The following is a 10356-nucleotide window of genomic DNA, read 5'->3' on the forward strand; positions in this document are numbered from 1 at the left end:
CCAAAAAAAAAAAAAAAAAAAATCATTCTCATTCATGATTTTGTGGCATCATACATTTGGAAAATATTGGTTCATTGATAAAGGTAGATCTCACAAATACTGTCACTTTTATTATACTTTATTTTGAAACCACATTCACAAATATCATCATTTCTCATTAAAAAAAACTCTGCCCCTGCCCCCACATATGTAGAGTTGTAGCTGGAAGTTTCTGGCCTACCCAGTCCTAGCAGTTCAGTCCCCAATAAACACACAGAGTCTTACACTAATTACAAACTTTTTGATCTATGGTTCAGGCTTCTTGCCAGCTAGCTATCACCCCTTAAATTAACCGATTTCACGTGGCCATGGCATTACCAGTCTGCTGGCATGTTGCTTCTTCAGCAGCACTCAGCACTGAGCGTCTCCCCTGATGCCGCCTTTCTCCTCACTCTATCTCTGTCCTTGGATGTCCCCGTCCCCGTCCCCCCCCCCCTCCCCCACCCCCCCACCCCCACCCCCCCACCCCCGCCTCTAAGCTGCCTTGTCACGGGCCAAAGCGGCTTATGTACTAATCAATGGCAGCAACACATATTCACACAGTATAGAAAGACATCCCACACATCCCATAGAGTCATGTGGCCCAGACTGGCTGTGAACTCTGTGTGTACAGAAGGATGGGCTGGAACTTCTGAGCTTCCAGCTTCCAGCTCCCAAGTGCTGGGGTTACAGGTGTGCACTACCACGCCCCGTCTCACACATGGCTGGAGATGGAACCCAGGGCTCTGTGCACACTAGACAAACACTCTACCCACTGAGCCACATACCCAGACAAACTTTTTAATGACCAGGAAGACGTCAAGCTCATAGAGGCAGACACAATTTTCCAAAACGCTCATTTCACACATGGCTCACATTTTATGACCAGTCACAAATATTGGCAGATGCTTAAGTGACAGGCCCATTTTGTTCTTTCTCAAGAAAACGTTGGCCAAATATCCAAGTGTGAGAGCTGTAGTTTTTCCATCGGTTCTTCTTTCTGTGAGAAAAGAGGCTCTTCAACATGCAACTGAAGCTCATGATGCTTTCCCTAAGGGCATTCATCATGCTCTGCTTGATCATTCAGAATATTGAAAAAGATGCCTACTCAAGTGCCAAGATTTAATAAAATGAATAAATCTTACTGCTTTATTAAAGCTTTTTAAGTGCAGCTAGATTTTTATCTTCCTTTGTGCACATGGCAGTGAAGAGGGAGAGCATTGGGAGAGCTATGTGAAGGGGTTACTGGTGTGCCTCCCATGTGAATGTCAACAGAGTGCAAAGGGCAAATTCTGTCCATTATTGTAAAGCTAGCTAGGACTTCAGCAGGCCTCTAACCCGGTCACACTTTGAAAGATCACTGATCTGAGAAATCTTCCAGACTATAAAAAAAAATTTGGAAATCTCTCTGTTGCACTTTAAGAAACAATTATAAACTTAACACTGATGTGATCAAGAAAAATGATGCACCATGATTGCATTTATGGATGTAGATTAGAAAGCAGTTTATAAAATATTAGCAAAGAAAATTTAGCAGTATATAAAACCACACCGAGTAGAATTTATTATGGGATATCTACTACCTAAAAGTGATTTGCATCAACAAATAAAACAAGAAATAACAAGTAATTACATATCTTTAAAACTCTGAGAAGATATTAAATACAATTTAGTGGTCATTGTTAATAAAAACTCAGAGTAAAGTAAATAGAAGGGAAATCATGTAAGCATGATAAAGATTAAAGAGCAGACACAGTTGTAGTTGGTAAAATGTTCAGATGGTAAGATACCCATCATCGCTGTCATAATTCAACTTTTCTGATGTTGTGTGAAAGAAGTAAAGCAAATGATAGGTGTTGTGTGGTCAACCTCTACATCTAAGGCTCAAGGAACATTGTGGAAATGGGGCAGAGAGATTGTAAGAACCAGTGGACCAGGACATCTGCTACGAGATAGTCTTCTGTATTTGGCAGGGAGCTGCATGCATGCAATATTAACAATATGGCCACCTAAACGAGATATGCACAATGTCGCAGTTGCTGTATCAAAGTGGATGGAGAAAATCCCACAAACACCCATGGATGAGAACTATAGGAGATTAGTTGTTGCTAAGAGGGAGAACTGGTCTTCTCTAGGGATGAGCCTTCGAAAAGTTATCCAATCTCAAGGGACCAGTCCTAAACATATATATATATATATACACATATAAGTTACACTAATGAACTAAATAGGCTCAGCAGGATATCTATATATCTGTATCTACACACACACACACACACACACACACACACACACACACACACATATCCGAGTGGGTATGTAACAATAATAATTAGAAGAGAGAGGTGATGAAGTTGAAATGGCGAGGAGGCATGGGTGCAGTTGGAGGAGGATGTATGAAGAGATTATGTAAATACAGTATTTATGGACGAAATTCTCAAAAAATAAAGTAAGTGTGAAAACGACAGTGTCAGCAGGTCAAACGGACTCTGGATAACTACTCCTGTCAACCAAAAGCCTAAGTTTTCCTGCCTACTGCCTATTCCTGAGGGAGGGATCTCTCCCCTTTCCCGGGTCTTAGACCTTATGCCTGGAAGTTTCAAATGTATATCCCAGATGAATTTTCCCTAAACTCCTTAACTTTACCTTCTCTCTAGTCTATCTGCTCCAACAGATTTCAGATCAACTGCAGACTGCTCCAACATCAGCTCCATATGTTCCCTCAAAGCGACTAGCCCAAGGTGGTCGAGCCTCACAAACTGCTTCAAAATAAAGCCTGTACTTTCCTAGCCCCAAATGATCCTCCAGAGCCTGCACAGTAAGTGAAATCGCTTGCTCTTCCCTAACATGACCAGCATTCCAGCTTCCTTGACCCACCCCCCAACAATGACAACCCAATGTCAATGTAAAGTAGTCATAGACAAGATTACCCATGAACCCATATCATTTATTATCAACAAAAGGCTAGGATGTTAGGTTTCAAACCTGGGACAAAAGGCTGAGGTGCCTATTTAACATAGCAAAGCGGATGCTGGCCTCCAGACTCTCCCTCCATCCCTACCTGTTACAGGGCCCTCCTGGCTGGCATACCTCGCCCCCTACCCTGAACTCTCCATCCCAGGGGGCTGGGCTGTTCTTCCCTATATAATCCAACTATTTTGGTTACCCACTTTCTTTGTATTTTGGGCCTCCTGGCTGCTGCACCTGGTTCCTCTATTTCCCCCTCCCCCCCCCCCACCTCTCCTCACAGAGCTCAGGGACATGTCCACTCTGGACTCTCCCGGATGTTCCTGTCTCTAACTACACTCTCCCTTTTATCTACAATAAACTTTCTCCTCCACCATACCTAGGAGCAGTAAAGAAGAGATCAAAGTATTATTACACTCTTTACATAATTATTTTCCAGAAACCCCTACACACATTGACTTTCCACAAAGAAGAAGTAACAAAGAATGTGGTAAGACAGACATACTCACAGCAAATTTAAATGAATTTTCCTGTGGGAGCCCGTTTTCAGGTTCCTCTTGGCTTTACCCAGGAGGTCTGCATAGAGAGGATGATTAGGACCATGGGCCTGAGTGCAGGTGTCTGAGATGGTCTGCACTTGGATGTGCGGGGGGGTGGGTGGTGGTGGTGGTGGTGGGGGTGGTGGTGGTGGTGGTGGTGTCTTTTGCTCCACCCCTTGGGCGTCTCTATAAATAACCTGGGGCAGAGACAGTCGGGGCTGGTTAGAAAAGGTTCCAGGCCCTCTCGAGGCTATCCTTTATTTTCTATCTGTTTATCTCCGCAATATAAATCCTTCTATCTAATATTTCCTGCTGCTCACACTCAAGAAAACTCTGGGGAGCTGTGGGGTTGGTGGGTAAATGCCCCACATTTTCCTATATATGAAATAATTGAATGAAGATGGAGATAAGGAAATGATTCATTCAAAGGTACAAAAATCTTAGAACTAACTTAAAGTATCCTGAAAGTATGGTTAAAGATTTATAAGAGGCCCGGAGGGTGGGGCCTCCAGTGGGGGCGGGGCCCGAGGCGAGGAGGGAGGGGTGGAAAAAAGGAGTGGTCACGTGGGGCTGGTGGCCTGCGGTCACATGACGGGCTGCGGGGGCCGCAGGCAGCCAGGCTGGGAGTTCTCCGAAGGAAAAGCCAAGTGAAGTGGGGGGACCCGGCGGCGGCGGCGGCGACAATGAGTTTTCTTGGAGGCTTTTTTGGCCCCATTTGTGAGATCGATGTCGCCCTTAATGATGGGGAGACCAGGAAAATGGCAGAAATGAAAACTGAAGATGGCCAAGTCGAAAAACACTATCTCTTCTATGACGGAGAATCTGTTTCAGGAAAGGTAAACCTAGCCTTTAAGCAGCCTGGAAAGAGGCTAGAACATCAAGGAATTAGAATTGAATTTGTAGGTCAAATTGAACTTTTCAATGACAAGAGTAATACTCATGAATTTGTAAACCTAGTGAAAGAACTAGCCTTACCCGGAGAACTGACTCAGAGCAGAAGTTATGATTTTGAATTTATGCAAGTTGAAAAGCCATATGAGTCATACATCGGTGCCAATGTCCGCCTGAGGTATTTTCTTAAGGTGACGATTGTGAGAAGGCTGACGGACTTAGTGAAAGAGTACGATCTTATTGTTCACCAGCTTGCTACCTATCCTGAAGTCAACAACTCCATTAAAATGGAAGTGGGCATTGAAGATTGTCTGCACATAGAGTTCGAGTATAATAAGTCCAAGTATCATTTAAAGGATGTAATTGTTGGAAAAATTTACTTCCTATTAGTAAGAATAAAAATACAACACATGGAGTTACAACTGATCAAGAAGGAGATCACAGGAATTGGACCCAGCACCACAACAGAAACAGAAACAATCGCTAAATATGAAATCATGGATGGTGCGCCAGTAAAAGCTAAGATGCTGGGAGATTGTAACTGTAACTATCTAGTCTTCAACTCCATCAAAGACCTGAGAAGGAACATAATAATACCTGAGAAAACAGAAAATGCAAGCAGGCAATTTCCGAAATTCATACGAGAATAGACGGAGACAGCTGGCAGCCTGGATAGTCACCTAGAGTTTCTCAGCATTGTCGGAGCATCCAATTTACTACAGGCCTAGAATATCTGACAGACCATTTTCAGAAGCAGGACTTTTGAAAGACCATCTTACCCTGTCTTGGCAGAGTTCAGTAGTCGCTTTTCCTTGTGTCCTGATTATCCAGAAAGGACAGCATTCATACTGTCAACAGTTGAAGCAAGGGCAGTTCTTTGCCCAGCAGGCCATTTTGTGCCAAGAAGAAGACAAACTTCCATGTGGAAATGTCTCAGAAGCCCAACGTTCTCTCAGGATCAGATCGGTGCTGCCAATAGCAATCATGTCTCACATCAATGGAATTCTTAGCTATCAAAACATTTAAATGCATATTCTCTAGGTCTGTGAAGTGTTTGAAGATTACCTATCCGTCTGACATATGTTTCTGTAAACCTGGAGAACGTAACTGACATAACTATTGAAATGACAGTCATGGGTGACTGGCTCTGTAAGTCTTTTCTACCTAAATAACCTAAGGACTAAGGCTTTATGTAAACAAGGCAGATGTACATGTCAACAGATGTATAAGGACAATGACCTCAAAATTGTGACAATTACACAAAATATCTTAAACAGAGGTAGAAATGTATAGTGCAGTATGACAACAATATCCTTAATATGTATCAGTATACAAAGTATCCTAAACAGAGGTAGAACATACATACAGTGTGATAAATATAATATTACATTTGTATCAATGTACAAAATATTTCAAACAGGAGTAAGAATATATATATATATATATATATATATATATATATATATATATAATACAACAAATATAGTTTTGTATTTGTATCAATATATGAATTATCTTAATGTAAGAATAGTTTACATTTGTATCAAATATACAAGAATCCATATCAGTGCAAATTATCCAAGACTGATCATTTGCTAAATCAATTTACTAGTAAATACAGTAATCTACCTTAATGTACTATACCTATCCATTCCCCTTTTTCTTTTCTAAAGGAGAATATTGAGTCTAAATTTTATTGTTCCACCCCCAACCCTATAACTATACATCCATAACCCTGAGAAAAATGAAACCTTTGGGAGAGGGGAAAAAAAAAAGATTTATAAGAGACTGATGAAGGAGAACAAGATTCAGAAAAAGAAATAGGAAGAGACGTTCTTGGTGAAGAAAGTAAAGCGACATAAAATTAGTTTTGGAGATGATAATAAAGCCCACACTTCACCTTCCTTTTATGGAATAAGGTATTATAAGAAAAATGACACTCAAAATCATACAAAAGGGGGCTAGAGAGAGAGAGGGCGCAGCAATTATGAGCACCTGTGCTCTCCCAGCGCACAGAGGTACCTAGCATAGTACACAGCATCCACACGGTGACTCACAACCATGTCTAACTCCAGTTCCGGGGACACAATGCTTTCTTCTTACCTCCACAGACACCAGGCACTCACGTGGGGCACACATTACATCCAGGCAAAACACTTATACATATAAAATAAATGAATCTTTAAAACTCATACAGAAATGTACATTTTGAATAATATTCCTAACGACAATGAGAAAGCATGATTCTTTTTTAAACATGGGGATTGAACCCAGGACCCTAAATGTGTTAGGCAACTACTCCATTACTGAGCTATGTTCCCAGCCCTTCTATATTTTATTTTGAGACAGGGCCTCACTGAATTGTCCAAGTTGGCCTTAAATTTTTAATCTTCCTGTTTCTACCTTCCAAATAGCCAGGCAAGGTTTCTTTATGTAGCCCTGGCTGTCCTGGAATTCACTCTATAGACCAGGCTGGCCTCCAACTCAGTGATCTGCCTGCCTCTGCCTCCTGAGTGCTAGGATTAAAGGTGTACGCCACCACTGTCCAGCTTATAGTGAGTTTTTCATCACAGAGCACCACCCACTATAAGAGCCTACCATAAGTAACCATAGGAGAAGAATGAGAAAAAGGCAGGTAGATGGAGGAAGATGACATAAAAAGACGTGAAACAACTATTTTCACACACTGTGTGACAAGCAGCAGGACCATGGTCCCTGAAAGAAGAGCTGTAAATGGGATGAGCCCTCAGCCTGGATTACCACCAAGGCAATTTGCAGGATACAGTACATGTAGGGGAAACTCAAACAGGAGTTGTAACTGTTTACAACTGTCTAGTTGTAAACAAGCATTTTGAGGAAAAGAGAAAGTGAGATCTCCAGAATTAAACAATTGACTGAATTTTGATCTGTATATTTGGGTATAAAACTCCCCATATATCAGTAAGCCAAATAAAACCCAGAACTTATACATGCCCAGTAAATGCCAGGTATAGGATGGAGTCCTCTAATAGAAATTACCCAAGCAGTGGAGCTAAATTATCTTTAAACTACAGGCTCTCACTCACCCTACTCAAGCTCAAAAGCAGGCTTCAAAGTAATCCAACTGATTGCATGTGTTTGACTACATGTTAGATTAAAAAAAAACAGTGTTTTTTTTTTAACTATTATTTTATGTGTGTACCACATGCACACCTGGTGCCCGCAGAATCCAGGAGAAGAGGTCAGAGCCCCTGGGACAGGACTTACTGTTGTGAGCCACCATATGAGTGCTTTGGAAGAGGATCCAGTATTCTTAAGTACTGAGCCATCTCTCCAGCCCCAAAGGCCAATGTTTTTAAAGCAATACAACAGAATCCAGTATTCAATAATGTAAAAAATCTGTAACATCCTGAGATACAAACAAAATGATCAGGCATTCAAGGAATATAGCCCATAAAGGAGAAAGAAAAAAGATCAAATAATGGAAATAAACTTGGATATGACAGAGATGATAAAATAGGAAAGCCTCCAGAAGAACTACCATAAATGTGTTTCTGACCCTCTGGAGCAATGGTTCTCAATCTTCCTAATGCTGTGAGCCTTTAACACAGTTACTCATGCTGTGGTGACCCCAACCACAGAATTATTTTCATTGCTATTTCATGACTAATTTTGCTACTGTTTTGATTCATAGTGTAAATACCTGTGTTTTCTGATGGTTTTAGGTGACCCCTGTGAAAGGGCTGTTTTCTCCCTGTAGGTGGATTTTTCTGTCGGGACCCTCAGCTCCCAGATTGTGGGGGCCCACAGTGGTTTCCGAGTGAGATCTGAGCTTGCTTTACCCAGCAGGGCTGCTTTAGGGAGATGGTTTGACCACATGCGCAGTTACCAGGTGTTTGGAAGGGTCTGTACTTGGCTGTGCTGGGGGAGGTCTTTTACTCTGCCCCTTGGCATTCTTATAAAAAGCTCTTTTGAAGAGAAAGAAGGGACCAGTGGATATTGATCCAGGTCCTCCCAAAGTTATCCTGTGTCTCTGTCTTCTCCACACTATCTTTCTAGCTAAATATTTCTTATCACTCTCTCCTCAAGAGTACCCTGGAGCCGGGCAGTGGTGGCACATGCCTTTAATCTCAGCACTTGGGAGGCAGAGCCAGGTGGATTTCTGTGAGTTCGAGGCCAGCCTGGACTACCAAGTGAGTCCCAGAAAAGGCGAACAGCTACACAGAGAAACCCTGTCTCGAAAAACCAAAAAAAAAAAAAAGAGTACCCTGGGAAAAAGTGGAAGCCAGCCTCCCACACCCAATAATGACACAGAAACTTCTTATTGATTATGAAAGCTCAACCTATAGCTTAGGCTAGTTCGTAACCAGTTCTTATAGCTTAAATTGACCCATTTCTATTAATCTATGTGTTGCCATGTGTCTCATGGTTGTTTCCTCTCCTCCTCCAGGTCTTGCTTGTTCTCCATCTCCTGGCATCCCCAGCTTCTTCTTCCTAGCATTCTCTGTGCCCCCAAAATCTGACTAGCTATTGGCTGTTTAGCTTTTTATTAAACCAATCCAAGTGACACATCTTCACAGTGTACAAAAAGATTATTCCACAACATTTCCCCCTTTTTGTCTAAATAAAAAAGGAGAGGTTTTAACTCTAACATAGTAAAACTATATACAATAAGAACAATTATCAGGTATTGTCTAAATAGAAAGGAAAGGTATTAACTTTAACAAATAAACTATATACAATAAGAACAATTATCAAGTAAGAATTACATTCACAATGTCCAGTCCATTTGTATTCAGCATATTTGGAGAAAATATTCTATTATCTATCATATCTTGATATATTTAAAATTTTATACCTAAAGCATTTTTATTATAATTTGTATTACCATCTTAAAACTCTTTTTAGACCTCAAAATATTTTTTAGATTAAACAATTTAAGCTTCTATGTCTCTCAACCTTATAAACTTTATACTTTTTTATCTAAGTTTCTTTTCTGAATTTGGTAACAAGGAAAACTGTAAAACTATAACTATCTAGTCTTCAATCCCCATCAGAGACCCAAGAAAGATAAAATATTACCTGAGTAAACAGGAAGTGCAGTGAAAGCAACTTCCAAAACTATAAAATTACAGAGACATATGGCTGCCTAGAATGTCACTCCAGGGTTCCTCTGTAGTGTTGTGGCATCCATCTTCAGCCTACAGGCCTAGAATATCTGAAAGACTTTCCTGTGAAGCAGAAATTTTTGAAAGACTGTCCTACCTTGTCTTGGCAAAGTTCGACAGTCACTTTCTTTTGTGTTCTGCTTGTCCAGTTTGGACAGCATACTGTCAGCAGTTGAGGCAAGGGCAGTTTCTTGCCCAAATGGCTAGCTTTTGCCATGAAGAAAGCAAAATCCATAAAGAGGTTCTTTGATGCCCAACATCCTTTTATGAAGTAGATTGGTGCTGCCAGGAGTAGACATGTCTCACTGTCATGAAAAGCCCTATGTTATTAAAACATCAAAATGCCATATTCTGTAGGTCTCTGAAGTGTTTGGAGACCATCTATCTATTTAAAATATGTCTCTGATTGACCTTGAAAATATACCTAACATGACTATAAGTTTGATTGCTGTTGATGACTATGAACCTATATTTCTTTACTATCATAAATAGCTTTCAAGGACTAGAACTTTACATTACATTTTTAAATGAGCTGCATAGGTACAATACCGTAAGCAAGAAATAGAAACATATAATACAGTATAATAAAAATAACCTTAAATTTATATCAATACACAAAAGTCTATACCAATGTAAAATATTTCAGACTAATAGTTGTTTCTTTAGTTTGAAAGTAGATACAATAATATACTCATATCTTATCATTTCTGTATCACCTTTTTCTTTTCAAAGTGAGGTCCCTGAATCTAATCACCTTTGCTTAGTATCCTTCCCAACCATGACCAATAACATCT

General features: G+C 40.5%; 1 pseudogene; it reads left to right on the forward strand.

The window, feature by feature from the left end:
• The first annotated feature begins 4132 nt into the window (after nucleotides 1-4132).
• On the forward strand, nucleotides 4133-8225 carry LOC143273521 (vacuolar protein sorting-associated protein 26A pseudogene; annotated as a pseudogene).
• Nucleotides 8226-10356: the final 2131 nt, after the last annotated feature.

The sequence above is a fragment of the Peromyscus maniculatus genome, chromosome 5 (assembly GCF_049852395.1).
Source record: "Peromyscus maniculatus bairdii isolate BWxNUB_F1_BW_parent chromosome 5, HU_Pman_BW_mat_3.1, whole genome shotgun sequence".
NCBI lineage: Eukaryota > Metazoa > Chordata > Mammalia > Rodentia > Cricetidae > Peromyscus > Peromyscus maniculatus.